General features: G+C 45.6%; 1 protein-coding gene and 1 long non-coding RNA gene across 26 annotated transcripts in view; one reads left to right on the top strand and one right to left on the bottom strand.

Annotated features, from left to right (window-relative positions):
- Nucleotides 1-18959, bottom strand: part of PALM2AKAP2 (PALM2 and AKAP2 fusion) — a 467689-nt gene that overhangs the window by 152833 nt on the left and 295897 nt on the right. The gene's annotated exons all lie outside the window — the stretch shown is intronic.
- LOC111770562 (uncharacterized) lies at nucleotides 12738-17998 on the top strand. The gene is made up of 3 exons (XR_002803827.2): nucleotides 12738-12875; nucleotides 13594-13799; nucleotides 17701-17998. It is a non-coding gene; the product is annotated as an uncharacterized lncRNA (long non-coding RNA).

Here is an 18959-nt window from a genome sequence, read left to right as displayed (position 1 = left end):
GCTGAGCTATGCTTATAAACACTCCATCAGGGACAGTTTTATCAAGATCTTTCAGGAATAAATAAAATCAGTCACTAGCATCTCTGGTCTCTGTTCACAGGACGCACTCTGCTGACGGACTCCACCCCTCTCTCTATTGATTTCTGCTGGGAATAGTATGTGTGGGGTCGACAGGGCAGCACAAGAAAAGGAAGGAGGCTGAGCTCAGGGCCCGGCTGGAGAAGTCAGGGGCACGCACGAGGACCTGCAGGAGAAGGAATTGGGCTGGGAGCAGGGGAGTCTGAGGGCTTGACTATAGTAACCTGTGGACAAAGGGCTTTGTGTGTTTGAAGCAAGGGAGACAGGACTCGACTGAACAATGAAGAGGACATGCAGCTAAGGAGGCTTGTTGGGGAAGCAGCTGATGGCATTCCAGAGAACAATGGCTGACGTCCTTAGTTCTGATCCTGGGTAGTACTAAAAAATAAATAAAAACAAAGGGTCGGCGGCCCAGAGGGAGAGGGTAGCACTGCACTGCACGGGAGGGCGCTGGCTGTCCCCAGACTCCCTGGAATCACTATGTGTCACTAGGTGAAGGCAGAGTAAGAAAGAGGGAAAGACAAGTCAGCATGGACCCTTATGTGCGAAAGAGGAGACTTTCATTCTAGCTCATCTATCCATACAGATTTTAGATAGATGGTTGGACAAAGCGGGTGACTGTGGTGGTCATTAGTGCTGCTCACCCAGTACTCCTAGTTCTTGCCTCCTGCAGACACCTAACAGAATTTCACTTCCCGGCCTCCTTAGAGGTGGTGAGGTCATATGACTAGTTCTGGTTGCGGGGCGTGGGCAGCAGCGGCATCTGTCACTTCTGGGCTGGCACATTTAATTGCTGATGCGGGATCCTCCAGAGCACCCCTCCCCTCTACCACGGTGAAGGGCCGTGTTCCAGACAGTGTGATTCTGCTGGCCTGAGTCCCAGCGTGAGGGTAAGGCAGGGCAGAGACACAGCCAACCCACAGAGGCCATGTACGATGAGTGAGAACTAACCCTTTATTGTTTTAAGCCATGGGGTTGAGGGCTGTTTATTACAGCAGGACAGCCTAGCCCAGTGTTAGGAGGGGAAGGAGTCCTTCCAGAGTTGCCTTCCTTATCAACCTCCAGTGCCTGTTACAGAAAGTTCTTTAGATCAATCTGTGTTCTATCCTCTGAATCAACTGTGCCATCTAAATTTTGTCTCCTCAACCAGCTTATAATGATCCATACTTGCTACTTCTTGGGGGTCACTCTGTTTCCATTGTGCCCAGTGCTTATTGCACAGGTTACTTGCATCTCATGAAGGATTTAAGTTCTAAAGACCAAAAGCATAATTCTGCATAGTCAAAACTGCCCTTGAAAATTCCTTAAATCTCCCCTACAGTCCACTTTAGCACCGTACTTCAGAAAGCCCAACAGAGCCACTTTTTGTTCCAGCTTTGGAACAGACCGTTTCCTCTATTAAGTACCAGATGATGCTACTGGCTTGTACCAAGAATCACGATGTACAAAAAGTATGGATCTTGAGACTCTAGACTTCCTCAGGGTTTAGAGATGCTCAGACTAGGAGAGATAGGAAGAGCTGAGACCAACTGTGGGAACAGCACAGTAACACCTCCCTTGTCATCCTTACACTTGGGCATCATTTAGAGTGCTTTTAGCTGCAGGTAACAAAAAGCCCATTCAATGAAGCCTTAAGCGGAAGATTGACTGGCTCATGTAACAAGAATCCCAAGGTAGGTGGTTAATTCAATGGCTCCATGGGCTCATGGCCTCAGTTTGACCTCTCTGCAATTCTCTTGACTTTCCTCTGGTCCCAAGGTGGACACAGCAGTTCCGGGTGTCAGGAAAACACCCAGGGGCAGGAAAAGGGAGGCGTAAATAAGCCTTCCACAGAAGCACCCTCCCCACACACCCAAGCTGACCCCCAAAGGTTCACCTGTGAAAAACATAGCATAAATCTATTCCTAAACCAACCCTGGAAAAAAGGAACTCAACTACCAAAATTGGCTTAGAGCGAATTAATCAAGTTTACCCCCCGGGTCGGGGAGGGTCTCAGCCTTCTCTGAGCACACAGCCACCTGAAAGATGAACAAAGGAACAAAATAGCATCTTAGCTGGCAAGAAAGAAGGAGGCAGGTTGATGGCCGTTGGACAGGCCACCAGCAGAGTCTGTCACAAGAGGACGTGCACATTGCTGTAATGGCAGGCAGAATCACTGCTACTTCGTAAATTTCTATTTTTCTTCTTTCTCTCATTATTTTAGCTAGAAATATACACTCAAATTCATATAAGTACATTGGTGATGCTGGGCCTCAGTCCTGCCTTCCACTGCCAGCTCCCTGGTGATGACGTCTTAGTTCAGCCCCAGACCGACATCTTGACCTTCTCCCTCCACCGTGAACGCACAGGCACAGCCCTGAGCATTAGCTCCACTCATTGGGACGCTCATTAGAGCCTGAGCAGGGAGAGCCCTTGAGTGTGTCTGTCTGACAGCATTTGCCCATCAATGCTGCCTTAGAGGGCCCTTACCAACCAGCTTGTAAGCATGTGTGGGCAGGGACTGGGCCTGATCCCCAGATGGCCTCACCCAAGTGTCTGTTAAATGGGAAGTATTTGTTTGGGGCAGCCAGGTTTGAGGGAGGGGAGCTGCAGATGGGGCCTGGGTAAGAGCAGAGAGTGCTCAAAGGAGAAAAGAGGTGGGCTAAAGAAAAAGGTGTGGAGGGCATTGGAAACAGCGCCACTTCTGAGCTCCTTCACTCTAGACGCTGAAGAAACAAACAGCCTGTCATTGGTCCTGTCCTCCAGAGCCAGGCAAGGCCTGGTAGCCAGAGAACTTGCCAGGAAACCCAGAGACAGAAGCCACGTGGAGTCGCCGGACATGAACCATCTGGCTGTGGGGACCCTGAGCACTTTGAGGACAGGGCTGTCCATTCACCAGCCCATCCCCGGGCCCCTCTCACTCCTCAGTCTGTACAGTGAGGGCTGGCATCCAGCAGGGGCTCATGGAATATTTCCCAAATTGAATTGGAGCTGGAAGGGACCTTGGGGCTGTCTCAGCTGCTTTCCCATCAGGATAGACATCTCCTCTACAATGTCCCCTGATGGGTGCCCCTCAGCCTCTACATGCCTTTTCCTGGTCGTGTTCCTCACCACCTCACAGGGTCATGCTGATCGGGCAGGTGGAATGGCCTGTCTTAAGAAGAGGTGAGCCACAGTTTGGGGAAAAAAGATCCCAGATGATGCCCCCTGTAGCCTGGGTTAAGGAGAGAACAGAGGACACAGTGGATGGCCCTCAACTGCCAGGAGTGTACCTTTTGATTGCTGGGACTTGTGGTGGAGCCTATTCAGATGCTTCTCACCTTCTTATCCACCCTGGCTATTCTCTTCCTCGTCATACGTCTGCCACAACCCTCATCAGCCCACTGACCCAGACCGTTGTAGAACTTCGTGGAAGTCTAAAGCTCAGCCTTTTATGTTTAAGTGAGAGAACTGTGGCCCTGAGATGGAAAAGAATGTGCCAAGGTCTCACAGAAAGTAGCTGCTAAGCTGGGACAGAAAGAGACAAGATTGCTTGATTTCCTAGACCAGGGTTCTTCCTGGGACCCAAATTATATAATCCCATTTTACAGTCAAAAGATAGACCCATTGTGAAATCACTTTGCTTGATCGCGATGGAAAAAGTGGGGCTAGGGCCCAGGTTCCACCACCTCTTAGTCCTCTTCCTCATCCAAGTCTCTGCACAGAGCACCTTGGAAGGGAGACTTGGCCAGATATTTCTCTTCCTTTTAATTGCCTCTGGCTGTCTTTGGGTTTTAAAAATCTCACTTTGTTCTTGAAGGAGTTCTTAGCAGGGTGGTCATGAAAACTCAGCGGAACTTCAGAACAATGATTCCCCTTTCAACACTTGGCTCTGGGAAACCCCACCCAAGGATAAGCTGATGGAGCCTGCTTCCTCTGGATGGGAAGCCCCGCCCAGGGGCTGGAGGAGTAGAGCAGGATGTAACCCCACCCCAGCCCACCCCACTCCAGGTGCCAGCTCAGCCTTGTCCCTGAGCCCCAACTTTCTCTTCCTTGGGACTGTTAGAGAAAACAACGGGTCCAAAATGGAGTCACTCACACTCAGCCCCACAAGACTAAATATCTAACCTAACTGCAGTTTCGGCCTCTCCCAGGAGTGGAATTTTAAACCAATCAGTCTGGAATTTCCTGATCAACACCAGTGAGGTCATCTGCCTGATAAGACTCCTTGCCTTCCTCTAAGGGAAGGTGACCTTGCCTGAAATAATCTACTCTTTTAACTTCTTCTTCCTACCCTCTTTCTGCCTATAAAAACCTTCCATCTTCTACAACTCTTCAGAGCTCCCCTCTATTTTCTAGAAGGGATGCGGCCCAGTTCATGAATCATTTAATAAAGGCATTTAGATCTTCACTTTACTCAGTTGAATTTTGTTTTTGTTTTTTATTTGTTTGTTCGTTTGCCTGTTTTGGTGAGGGAGATTGGCCCTGAGCCAATCTTCCGCTTTCTTTTTTTTCTCTCCAAAGCCCCAGTATGTAGTTGTATATCCTAGTTGTAAGTCCTTCTAGTTCTGTGTGGGACACCACCACAGCACGGCTTGATGTGTGGTGCATACGTCTGTGTCCAGGATTTGGACCAGCGAACCCTGGACCACCAAAGTGGAGCATGCAAACTTAACCACTATGCCACCGGGCTGGACCTGAATTTTGTTTTTTAACAGGACAGATGTAAGGGCCAGGTTCTGAGGCCTCTCGAAGCAATGGTGGCAGGGGCATTGCCCTTCTCTTGTTCCTCTCCCTAGAAGAGCTCACTGGGGAAGAGAAAGGTCCACCTTTTGGGTGGCCAGTTATTTTTCTCAAACACACCCAGAGATCGTGGGACCCCCTCCTCCACCCAATCGTCCCTGAGTAAGGGAAGCCTCTCTGGCTGCCTCTGAGGGATAGATGCTCAGGCTGCTCAAAGATGCACAAAGGAAAACCTCAAAGTCTTGCCAATTGTGCCCCCATGCCTTCTTGACCCCACTGCTCTCCCCACCAACATGGTCACAGTAATACCAGTCAAGAGACCTGAAGTGTACTGACGACGCCCTGTAGGTCGAGGAGTATGTCTTTATGTGCATCATCTCATGTAATCCTCATACAATGCAGGTACATGAGGCAGGTACCATACCATCCCCACTTTACAGATGAGAAAACTGACGCTTAAAAGACTTCAAACTGAACTAATAAGTGTTGGAACCCTGACCTCAACTCTGCAACACTCTGCAAGCCCTCTGACCTCAGAGGCTATTTGCTTAACCAGTACACCTTACTACCGTTCAAAAGGTTACTATTTCTTTGGCTTTCAGAGACAGGGGAACAGAAACCTTGAGGACATATTGAAAAAAACAAGATTCAGAGAGGGGAAATTTTCTTCCCTGAGGTTCCCATTCAAGCTGGCTTCTGAGCTCACGATGCACAGATCAAATAAAGGTTTCATAGTAGGGCCCCTTGAGAGATATAGAGCCATGGCTGGCACTGAACCTGATCCAGTGCAATTCAGCAAACATTTCCTAAGGGTTCACATGGCCTCTTTGCGGCAACTAGGATGGGAAAGTTCTCCTTTCATACAGCAAGAGCGCTAAGGCATGGTTCTATGGGATCCCAGAACAATCTAGTTCTCCAGAGGGTGGCCTGAGCAATGGAACTTTTGAAAGATGGAAGAGGATTAAGACTCTGAAAGCACTCAGTGCCTCTGTGCTCCACCTTGGGTTTAGACACCCCACAAAAGGCCCCAGGACAAAATGTGGGTGATCTGAGAGGCAACCATGCAGAGGAGAAGAGGTGGAAACTTCCAGCACCTGGGCTGTAAATTGGTTTGCTGGTTCCTCCCGAGCTCTCCCTGTAAGCTTGCGGTAAGAAGGAATAACAATAATAACAATAATAGCAGCCATCATTTCTTGAGTGCTTATTATGTGCCCTTTGTTGTACTGTATTTAACATAAATTATCTCACTAAGAGTCAAAAACCTCAAATGAAGTAAGCACTATTTTTATCTTCGTTTTCCAGATCACAAAAGTGAGGCTTAGACAGGTAAATAACTTGCTCAAGAGCCCAAGTAAGGAGCCAAGCTGGAATCTGGTTCCGGCTCTCCCACCCCAGTGCTCACGCTGCACTACGCTGTTGCTAACACGTCTGCTCACCACGGTGCCCTCGTTTAGAAGGGCAAGACAGAACACCCCTCTTGAGACTGAGAAGATACGTGCACACGTGTACCTGCTGGCCACATGCACATGTTCTATGTAAGCATATGCACACACACATATGTACACACAGACATCTATGGGCATGTTTGTGTGTGCACAGGCAGACCCACATATGCAAATGTGCATAACCCATGTGTGTGTACACACACGTGCATATCTGGGTAGAAAGCTACAAGTTTCTCAGCTACCATTCACTGCCTGCTCTGGAGTCTTGGACTTCCCTTTGAGGAGAGAAGACCCTTCTCTGTCACAGCATCTGGCAGTGGGTCTGGATACTGGTGTTTCCTCTGCTCTACTCTCCGGAGCACATTTTAAGCATCCTTCTGTGTGTGAAGGGGGAAGCAGACTCCAACGGCATGAAAATGAGAGCGAAAAAGGATCATGGTACAGGGTTTAAAATGAGTTTTATGAGACCCTTGAGGTCCAAACTAATTTTGAGAATGGTTTGTTTTGGCTGGCCTGAACCAGTCCGCAGAAATTAGAGCCTTTTTAGGAAACTCACTTGCAGCAAACTCAAGGGGCTGTTCACAAACAGGTCCCCTGCTCAGAGGTTAGAGAACTAACAGCTTAAATCTGGTTACTTCTCAAATTAATCTGCAGATATTACCATTCAGCGGGGCTCCTCCCCACACCCAATAAAGGATTCTATTATATTCTCCACAACATCCTAATTATTAGCTTTGCCAGTCTGATTTTACTAGGCTGGAAAGATATTTGATATTTAATCCCTAAACAATGTGATATAAAAACCCAAGCCTCCATCTTGGATCCACCTTCCATGCAAAGGGAGATGCATGGACCTGCTAATAATTAAAACAGCAGGTGGTGACAGGCATATTTAGGGTCCTTAGGCTCTTGGAAGGTCAACCACCCAGTTGGTGTGCATGACTTTTCCTCGCTTGGCCATGAAAAAGATGCCATTGGACTGCAGGCACAGTGGCCCTTGGAGACATGAAGAAGCTGGTCTCTGCCACGCCTCTCCCCTCTGACTCCTCCCCTCCAGCCCCACTGCAAGTGTGTCAGTTCAGGCCCTCTGAGGTCCCCCAATTCAGATTGTCTTCCATATCATCACCGTCATTATTTTTCAGAAACGTAACTTTGGTCCCATCACTCCCCACTTTAACCTCTTCCCTTGTATTTCCATTGTGGGCCCAGGCACAGTGCTTGGGCTGGGAAGACCGAAGTGGAAAGACGTGGTGCTGACTCTCAGAGAGCAGGTCACCTGAGGTGGTATTCTCTCTGGGCAATCTGATTTCCAGCACCACTTCTTTCCTCCCTGCACTGGGCCTTCCCTGGGTAGTTGGCCAGGATGTTACATTTCTGCCCCGAGTTCTGGGCACCCTGCCAGCAGAACTTCCTCTCCTTCCCTTGGGGGAGCTGTGGTGGTGTCAGGTGACCAGTGTGGGCTCACTCAGCCATTCAGAAAACCCACCTGAATCAAGTAGGAGTGTACAGGAGAGAATGTTTTAAAAAGAACCTTCTGGAAAGTTCAGGAAGTTTCTTAGGGCACTCATCAGCCCAGAAGTTATAAATAGTGACCCTTCTAGCTTGTAGACATGCTTTGTTTAGTGTTAAATGACTTAGTTGCCAATATACAAAATTCATGAGAATTTATATGAACATCAAAATATCTAGTTTCTCTTTGAAAAAAATTAGAAAATTTGGCAAAACTAGGCCAAGTATCCATACCTCTACATGGTGTCAACTGCCAAGAGCTGAGTAACTATTCCTAGTTACTCATGAGATTTGCCTGCTTTGTCAGGCCTCAGTCTCTACCACACTCTACTGTTTTACTCGTGAGTTGATGTCACTCACTGATGTTAACTGTCTGGCCTCTCATGGCATCGAGTTTACAGTCCCAATCTGGTTTAATTCCTTCAGTGTCTCTCATGAAGAAGTTCAGAAGAGTTGAGAACTAATCCCACTTCAAATTCTTTTTTTGGAGCAGACTGAATTTGAACCATCAATTAGAAAATGGACTTGGACAAAGCTAGTCAGTAACTCATTGCTGAACTGGCAGGAGAACCACATGACCACGGCAAATTACCTCACCCCTGTAAGCCTTATTTTCTTCACCTGTAAAGTGAGAACAGTCATAGAAAACTCACAGGGTTCTGGTGTGGATTAAACGAGAACATACATGTAACTCCTCAGCTCAGTGCCAGGAACATAGGAAGTACTCGATAAAAGTGAGCGATTATTATCATTGTCTTATTGTGGCTTCACTTTTAAATCAATGAGTTCCAGGAATATGCACCAAGACAAATTGCGGCTAAAAAAAGTGTTGCCAGGAGAGAGAGCATATATCAGATCTACATAGAAGCTTCTAGTCTTTTGCAGCTAAGATCATAATTAGCACCTCTACTGGCTAGCTCAGCTAACTTTGTTTTTTTCCACAAATAGTGGTGATGATTGGTCCATTTCTTGCCCCCAAATTATCAGAGTTCTTAATTAGTCTTAAGTAGAAATGGCTTTAGCCACATAGGAATTTCTGACTCCCAAATTTTAGCATATTTGGGGGCCTGCAGGTTGGGAGTCAACTAGCCTGGTGTTATTGGCTGAATTGTGTGCTGCCTCACCCCCAATTTATTTTGTTGAAGCCCTAGGTCCCAGCCTCTCAGAATGTGCTGTATTTGAAGACAGGATCTTTTTTTTTTGAGGAAGATCAGCCCTGAGCTAACATCCGCCACCAATCCTCCTCTTTTTTTTTTGCTAAGGCTGGCCCTGAACTAACATCTGTGCCCATCTTCCTCTGTTTTATGTGGGACGCCTACCACAGCATGGTTTGACAAGCCCGTGAGTAGGTCCACACCCGGGATCCAAACCGGCAAACCCAGGCTGCCGAAGCAGAATGTGCAAACTTAACTGCTGCGCCACCAGGCCAGCCCCTAGATAGGGTCTGTAAAGAGACAATTAAGTTAAAACGAGGCTGTTAGAGTGGGCCCTGATCCAATCTGACTGGTGTCCTTGTAAGAAGAGGATGTTTGGACACAGAGAGACACCAGGGGCACATGCACACAGACGGAAGACCAGGTGAGGACACCTGGAGAAGATGGTCATCTGTAAGCCAAGGAGAAAGGTCTCAGGAGAAAGGAAACCTGCTGACACCTTGACCTTGGACTTCTAGCTTCCAGAACTGTGAGAAAATACATTTTTTTTTTTGTTTAAGCAGCCCTAGCAAATGAATCCACTTGGGTACCCCAGGGTCAGGGCATAAAACAGGAGAGCCTCTGACTTGCAGCTGATGGGTGTGGGGCGGTGGGCAACTTCCACAACTGGGCCCACAGCAGGGCTTGGGATCAGAGTCTCCCCTCAGAATCAGAGATTGAGGAGGAGCAAGACCAGTGATGCAGGACGGGGAAATAGGAGGTGGTCACGATGGATTCCAGAGACGGGGCCAAAGCCCTTGGCTGGAATGTGAAACACTCTTAGCAGGCAGTTTGTGCGTGGGAGGTTGGTTTGTTTAAAGGGCTTGAGTCTGAACTGCCAAGGGGCTGAATGTGTTGAAGGCAGAAGGATAAGAGATATCAATTTATTTTTATATTATTTTATGACGCAGTGTTGTTTTCAATTCAAGAGTGCTTGTGTGATTGGAAACAAACAAACCTGATGTTTCTCAACCCACTTGGGAGTTTGGATCAACTCAGTACAGAAGTCTGGAAGCTAAAACACAGACACTGTTTGACTAGACTTTTGGGCTGCATCCATAATTTCACATCAGAGTTTTTATATCCCAAAGTCTTCTTTCACCATCATGTGCAAATTTATCTACTTCCTTCCTGGATACAGACGCAAACTTTTAAAACACTCACAACTCAAAATGACACAGGATCACTCTGGTGATTTGATTTATCATGGGGACAAAAATTATTAATGTGAGTTCCTGCCTTCTTCCCTCCCCTCAGCTGCCAAAGGAATCTGGTCTTGGCTGGCTCCGTCTCTCTTCCTTCCTCACCCTTAAAGGAGAGTTCAGTATTAGCCAGCCCAGTAGCTCGGCATGTATAGTTCAGAATTGGGGAAATAGTAGGAAGAGACAAGCTGGAGAGGGAAGAAGAAAAGGGAAGGGAAAACCAAAAGACAGGTGTTAAGCTGCCTAGATTTTAAGAGATGGATGGATTGCCTATCCATCCGTCCACCTATCTGTGTATCTCAATCAATCGTTTGATTGATCCATCTATCTACCTATCTATAGCTATCTATTAAAAAACACTGGTGGTTTGAGGGAAGGAATCAAGGAATCATAGTAGACAGTTCCTATTTTGTCCTCTCCAACACTGATTCCCCTTTATTTATGTTAATAGCACCCCAATTTCCTTTTGGGGATGTTATCCTCCTCCACTCCTAGTCCGTGTGATTCAGAAAGGGCTATCTTGATTCCTTAGCTTCCTTCCTCAGGAGGTGAGGAGAGTCCCAGTGATGAGTTTAGGATGAGCACGTGACAAATGCCAGATGACAAAGTTGACCCAATGTGAGCCAGCCCTGGGAGTCGCCTTAGAATGCTGGAAAAGGGGAACTTTCCCAATGAGTTTGCTAACCTGCTAAGATTTAAGTCTGGGGGTGTTGGTGGCCACCATATGGCAAAAGCTTTCCAGAACGAAGCCAGCAGAGAGGAGCGCAAAGCTGAGAAATGGAGTCCAAGTCGAAAGAATGACTCCTGGACTTTGCAGTTTTGTGCAAAAATAGTGTCTTTTCTTGAAAACTGCTTTGAATTAGGATTCTGGAACCCAAAGAGTAACAACTAAAATGGAGAGACCCCAAGAGGAGCAGCTGCAGGGGACAGAAAAAGGGACCCCTATTGACTTTCTTCAAGAATTAAAAGTAAAGATTAGAACTGCTTTTAAGGATTTCTGGAAGCTGGACTGTGTGTCTGTGCATGTGACATTTCACCAAGACTGGACCAAGTGCGGCGCCAGGGTTTGGCAGGGCCCTTTATAACAGGACTCATACGATGAGGAAATACCATGGTTGGAAGAGATACTAGAAGTCATCTAGTCCTATTCTCTACTTAATGCTTAAATACCTTGAAGCATCTTGAAAAAACAACTCCGATTCTATTTGCACAGTTTTGGGGTTAACAGAACTTACTCCCATAGATGCAGCCTGTTATGTGTTGAATTGTGTTCTGCAAAAAGGTACGTTGAAGTTCTAACCCCTGGCACCTTAGGATATGACCTTATATATGAAATAGGGTCTTTGGAGACATAACCAAGTTAGGATAAGGTCATTAGAGTGGGCCCTAACCTAATATGACTGACGTCCTTACAAGAAGAGAGACAGACACACAGACGAAGGCCACATGAAGATGGAGGCAGAGATTAGTTACGCTTCCACAAGCCAAGGAAGGCTGTGCCTACCAGAAGCTGGGAGGGGCCAGGAAGGATCCACCCCTGAAGACGTCAGAGAGAGCACAGCCCTGAAAACACTTTGATTTTGGACTCCTAGCCTTCAAAACAGTGAGAAAAAACATTTCAACCGGGAGGAAAAAAACAGGGTTGTTTGAAGCCACCTCGTTTGTGGTGCTGTGCTACGACTGCCCTAGGAAACTAACAGACAGCCCATTCCATTTTTAGCAAGTTTCATGTCAGAATGTACTTCCTGATAGTGTGCTAAAATTTAACTCTATGCAACTACTGGCCCTCACTCAGCCTCCTGGAGTCAAACACATGTCTATTTCTTCCTCTACAAAATGACCTTCAAGGATTCCAGGCTTCAATTATGCCCCATCTGAGAAGTGTCTTTGTTTACGTTCCTGGGCCGTTCATATCCTGGTGCCTTTCAAAGCCTGGTGATATAGCCATTGAGACTTTCACTCTTTCTTTGGTGGCCCCCAGAACCACATCATTGAAGGCATTCTCAGTGTCCTCCTCTTCGAGATGGGAGCTAACGAGGCTTTGAGATGGGCTGCAATCCAGTATGAGGGGTAACAGCTGCTACCTTTGAGAACCCTCCAAAGTGACACCTTTTCATTCATAGTCTTAAAGAAATAGGTGATGGTTAACACTATGACGAAAAGCCATTAGAGGAAAAAGCAAAACCAGGAGTCACAGAGAGAAGGTGGTCAAAAGGCAGCATTTTAAAAAGATCCTGGCTCTTTCCCCAACCAAGGAGGCAGGGATGTTTCTCTCAGAGCCAGTGTCAACCCAAGCTTGCTGTCTCCAGTCTCCCGTCTCCTGCCACAGTCAGAAGCAGAGGGAAGGGGGAATTGCCCTCAGGGAGCCCATATCCCTGGGCTGTACCTTAGAGGAAGTCCCCACCAACAAAAGATAAAGTCCTACATGAGTGGAAAACAAATTACTCAGCGCTGAGGGGAAATTTGCAAAATAGAAAGCTTTCCACATTGTCTTCTTATTTTTTTCTCTGCAGAATCACAGGATTCTGGGCACCTGCTGATCTCACAATGAACAAAAAGGCAAGGTGTTCTGACAAAGGTGCCAATTTCTGGCAATGTCATTGACTCCAATTTGTACTCCCACACCCAAATGACTTGCAGCTTTGGACGGATGCCCAGTGGGGTGAAGAGAAGCTGCCTTTGTCCTATTTAGCGGCATTCTTCACTCTTGCTTTGACGGAGAGTTAAAATTTTGAGCCGCTTTAAAGGTAACTCTTTCAGCTTGGGCTAAGCATCTAAAGAGCTGGTTCTAGACTCTACTCTGGGGCCCATCTTTAGATTGGGGTCAGCTCGGGGTCACCATGGAAAGTGCTTTGACAATACCGCATGGAAGTATGTGCGTGCGCGGCGCCATCCGCTTGTGCTGAGACACTGAAGGGCAGCCCACTGCATCTGCATATGGACTTTTATTAGCCAAACCATAAGGAAACAATGAGTTAAGCAGCTGTGAACATAAGGAGTTTGTTTTTCCCTAAATTCTTTCCATCCTGGTATACAAAGAATTTAGGAAATAACCATATTTTCCCCCTTCGGTGGATATTGAGAGAAACAATTCTTAAGTGGTGGCAGTCCAGCATTTAGATTAGGATGGGGATTTTTAGAGACAGATTGAGATGTGCTCCAAGGGCCCACATGGCCAGTGGTTAAGAAGGCAACTGCCTACAGCATCTTACAACTTAGATGGGATAAGAAAGGATGCACCGAGTTTCGATGACAACAGGAGAAGCTTGCAGAGTTTCTATGCAGATGTCCACACAGCCAGCCGAGACTCGGGCCCGACAGAGCTCTCAATCTCCTCACCCATGTTATCCCTGATCATAGGAGTAAGCACGCCTGTGAAGGGTCTCTTACTAGAATAATGTATTGAAATAACCTATTTGGAGTGGTACATATTAGAGAAAACCTTGTTGTTGTTGTTTTGGTTAGGGTCCTCCACTCTGAGAATGCAAGGATTCAAGGCAATTGGAACCGGGGGGCACAATTATAAGTGGCTGACAACATGAAACAGGACTTACCACCAGCTTGACCACAAGGGAGAGGGACTTCTGGGCAGCACTGAGTGCAACTAGAGAGGAAAATTGAGAAAGTGACGGTGACCTCTGGAGTTGGAGAAGATGTGCGACAAACTACAGGTAGGTGTCCCAGCTGCATGCCTTTCTAGTCATGGTTGGGCAGGATGACAGGATGGCCTGACCTGATGTTTGGATAAAGGGAGGGAGGGAGGGATGGGGGGTCTGCTAGGAGAGGGCCCCGTGGCTGTTTGCTGAAGGGGTGTCCTTTTTGCTCCAGACTCAGCCTGCCCTTCAATCCCAAAGCACCTAAGATTCTATTCTTTGGCGGTGAATACCTCCCAACACACTCATCTACTCTTTTGCTTTCATTCTTTCTTTTTCCTTTTTTTTGAGGAAGATTAGCCCTGAGCTAACATCTGCTGCCAATCCTCCTCTTTTTGCTGAGGAAGACTGGCCCTGAGCTAACATCTGTGCCCATCTTCCTTTACTTTATACATGGGACACCTACCACAGCCTGGCTTTTGCCAAGCAGCGCCATATCCGCACCCGGGATCCGAACCAGTGAACCCCGGGCTGCCGAGAAGTGGAACGCGCGCACTTAACCCCTGTGCCACTGGGCCGGCCCTCTTTTTCCTATTTTTAAACTTTAACCTCTTATAGGAAAGATTTTTGCAATACAGGCTTACTTAGTTGACATGATCTCTGATTCAAAAATTGTGTAGGGATAATGATTATTGGTGGCAAAAACCAATATAAAATTGGTTAGATTGGGGTTTTCAAATTCAATGAATGTGAAACACCAAAGGAAATGGCAACAGACTAATCATGCTAAGGAGACTGCATATACCTTTGTTATCGTTACAGAAACAGACATTAAAACAATATTTTCATTTTATAACTACCCTTCAGATTTATAACAATAAGTGAACATGAGAGAGACTTAGCTTTGTCGGGGAACAAGCACACTTAGACTTTGTAGTCTGGTACTCCTTCATCTGCCTCTACAGCAAAACCAGTAAAGTGGTTTTACCTCTTGGGAGAATAATCCAAAATACGTGCAAGGAAAGTGTAGCAGAAACCATCCCTCTCTGTGGGTCAGATCTTGTCCAGTCCAGGGAAGCTGCTCTCCTCCATATGGGCTTGTGCTTCACTAGATCAATCACAGAAATCCTACGCCCCGTGCCAGTGACTGCTTTAGGAAAGTCACTACCAATGAAACAGTGAACAAACAATGAAACAGACGCCTGAAAGGGACCTCTGAGGAATGTTTCCTTGCTCTTTAAAAGAGACACGGATGAAAAAACTTCCCTCTCCTCTTCCACTGAACATTGTCATATTGAGGAGGATTGGTGATGCCTAGACTGTGGCAGCCATTTTGTGAGCATGAGAGTAGCTGGTTGAAGACGGAGAGGATCCTCTCAGGATGGCAGAACAGAAAGATGGCAGCAAGCTGGGCCCTTGAGGATGTCACCACGTTGTGAAATTAAACAACTCCAGAGTAGTCCCACCACAGAAGTTCTTACTATGGACAATTATGTTGCTTCCATATTGTTTAAGCCAACTGAGACATGATTTTCTGTTACTGCTAGCAAAGCACTCCAGGAAACAATAAAATTGTATTCTTTGACCCAATAATTCACTTTGGAGAAGATACATCAAAGTCATGACCACAAGATTAAAAATGTTCATGCCAAGCTGAAAAATGAAGCCATGTGTACATGAAAATCACACTATGGAAAAGAAAAGCAGAACATAAAAGGGTCGGCACATGGTCCTAACAATGTAAATAGTCACATGGCCCCCACCAAAGGCCATAAAAAAATTCAACGTCATAGCGATAACTTCTTGTTGAATGTTCATGAGATTGTTCCCATAAATTATGACTCAACTTGAAATATTTATTTTAAAGTTTATGAGGAAGGAGACAGCATCAGGCCCCAAATGTGACCTTTTGCACAAAATAAATGGCAGAGAAATGTCTATTGAGGAAGAGTGGCATGTGCTTTAGGAAATGCTTCTAGAATGGGTCATTCTGTGTCAGCAGTTTGGAGCTTTCTCCTTTGATGTAATTACCCATTACAGTAACCCAAATGTACGAAGGATCTTTCCCAAAAATGTCAAATACACAGACTTCAAAGAGGAGAAAGGGGAGGATTATAAAGATGTGAGGGAAGGAGATGAAGAAAAAGTGGCGCGGGAGGCCGTTGACATCTCTTCCACAACGAATTTCTGAAAATATGTCAGAAGCACAGCCTGAGGCTTGCTTTAATTGGCACAAACACAAGGGAAATAGAAAATCTAAGTCAGAGAGGTTGTCGCACTGAGAAAATCGTCTGCGTCTGCCTGAACATCAGAGAAAATATTGAGCAGAGAAAAGTCGGACCGAAAGGAAACCTCTCAAATTTACATCCGAGGCAAAGGCTGCAGGAGTATTTTTGTGGCAGACGGTTATAGCCCCTTTTTCTGGAATTCCTCTTTCAAGAGTCACCAATGAAAGTGAATTCTGTTATTCACTGTATTGACAACTAAATTAAGACAAACCAGTAAATCAAGACCAAGAAAATCACTGTAATATTTGGAAGTTCGCTATGAACTGCAGGAAAATCATTCAAGAAAACACATTTAATTATATGTAATCCAATGCACTTTTCCTCCTAAGCTTTCACACTGCTTTCTATCATTCCATTTCTCAATCGTTGACTCAAGCAACACATTATATCAAGGCTTTATTAAATATTAGCTTTCTTTTTTTTTTGAGCTACAGCTTAAGTTTAACTGTTTTCAGATCTGGATGGGAGGGGGTCAAATGTCTTCTGAATTTGATGAAGTATTAGCTGTTGAAGCCAGTTTATTTATTTATTTATTTTTGAGGAAGCTTAGCCCTGAGCTAACATCTGCCGCCAATCCTCCTCTTTTTGCTGAGGAAGACTGGCCCTGAGCTAACATCCATGCCCATCTTCCTCTACTTTATATGTGGGATGCCTGCCACAGCATGGTTTGCCAAGCAGTGCCATGTCCACACCTGGGATCGGAACCGGTGAGCCCCGGGCCGCCAAAGCAGAACATGCGCACTTAACTGCTGCGCCACCGGGCCGGCCCCTGAAGCCAGTTTAATGAGGTGAAAGAGATGTCAGGTTAACTGAAAGGCAGGCAGCGAAATAAAAGAAAAACTCAGAGAGTTTTAAAAGCCAATTAAGCATATTTCCCATATAGGGGAAAAGAGCCTAAACACATTTTACCTTGTTATAGACAGCAAATGTTTAGTGCAGGAATATTCCACAGAGGTGTCTTGCTTCCTAAAAAGTTAATGTACTGAATATCCAAAGTTGTAAAGGGTAGATTCTTTAATTCTAAAAGGAGCCATCTTGTATTGTCTTTAAGAGGTCAGTTTTCTATGAAAATAAACATTTGATTTGCAATAATTACACATACGAGGAGATTTTCAGGAATATATGTTACTTAAAGATCCACTTAAGAGACTAGAGATATACTTCACTATACTAATTTATTTTAGCCACCTCAAAAGTATTATTAAAACTATATGGGGGGCCGGCCCAGTGGCGTAGTGACTAAGTTCACATACTCAGTTTCCTTGACCTGGGGTTCACCGGTTTGGAATCCAGGGCGCAGACGTATGCACCATTCATTGAGCCATGCTGTGGCAGGCGTCCCACATATAAAGTAGAGGAAGATGGGCACGGATGTTAGCTGAGGGCCAGTCTTCCTCAGCAACAAAGAGGAGGATTGGTAGCAGGTGTTGGCTCAGGGCTAATCTTCCTCATAAAAAAGAAAAAAAATATATATATATAGGATTAAGGATCTCAAAGTCAGTGGAGAAGTTAGCTCCAAAAATGGTCAAGATTGAAAAGAAAGAGGAAGTCATATACATGTTAAGTGAGTTTTTAGTATCCCATCAGAATGATTTCCTCTTAGGTGATTTTTCATATCTCAATACTAAAAAAAGACTATTTACATGGATTTATGCAATAAATTCCTATCTCAATACTTGTTTTCTGTATAGATAATCTCCTCGATGCCGCTGGACACACTGACTCATAGAGTCTTACACTGAAATATCTTGTGAGGACACTCAAATCCAGCAAGCCTGGCCTTGGACCAAACTTTGAGTCTTCCAGAAACAACGGGTGTCTCCCGGTCTGAGGGGCTCTGACTGTCACCCCACAGAGTTCTGATTGGTCCCTAAATGCATTGTAGTGCACAACCGAGCCCCACAGGAAGACCAGAGCCCACAGCATGCTATCTGTAAAATGGGCCGAGTCAGAAGTTGGAATAAAGTACATCCACGCAGTGGAATATTACGCAGCTGTGTGTGTGTATGTGTATAAATAAATTCATATGTACCGACATCAGAAGCTCTCCAGAATAAGTCAGTAAGTAAAAGAAAAAACAAAAGAAGGTACAAAATACTGTATGTAAAAAAGGGAGGGGAATAAGAATATATTTTTGAATTTGATTATATTTACAGCAACGCACGGATTAAAAAATCAACTAAGAGTGATTTACCATTACAGGGGTGGCAGAGGTGGGAATAGGGGACATGCACTCAGAATAAGACGTCTCAGTGTGTACCTTCCCACAACATTTCCCTTTTCAATCGTGAATATATCACAATTGTATAAAAAACAATTCATTAAATAAGAAATAAACTCAGCAATGCTCTTCTCACATTGCAATCTGTGGTGATAAATCATCAAAATATCCAAAGCCTGATTTCCCTGGTTTGTAAGCTATTTTAATGTTTTGTTTTGTTTTGCTGGGGAAGATTGGCCCTGTGCTAACATCTGTTGCCAATCTTCCTCTTTTTTTTTTTTTCTGCTCCCCAAAGCCCCAGTACATAGTTGTATATTTTAGTTGTGGGTCCTTCTAGTTGCAGCACGTGGGACACCACCTGAGCGTGGCTTGATGAGCGGTGCCGTGTCCGAGCCCAGGCTCCGAACCAGCAAAACCCTGGGCCGCCAAAGCAGAGCATGTGAACTTAACCACTCCGCCACGGGGCCGGCCCCTGAACCAACTCTTAACAGGCAATCAATTAAGCCCAAAGGACCTCAGGCTGCATAGCAACACAGCTGTGAAGATCTGCCACTGAGCGCAAAAAACGAATCCACGCAGCCCTGGAAGTGCATTCTAAGCTACAGTCTACACTGTTTGGATCTTAGATGTTTCATTTACATTTTACTATGTTGGTTTCTATTTCTTCAAGTCACCCTAAACCATCTGTGGAATACAGAGGTGAGAAAATAAGAACAGATGGATGGAGGG

This window comes from Equus caballus, chromosome 25 (assembly GCF_041296265.1).
Source record: "Equus caballus isolate H_3958 breed thoroughbred chromosome 25, TB-T2T, whole genome shotgun sequence".
NCBI lineage: Eukaryota > Metazoa > Chordata > Mammalia > Perissodactyla > Equidae > Equus > Equus caballus.
Note: the sequence above shows the minus strand (reverse complement) of the source record. Positions and strands in the feature narration are given on the sequence as shown.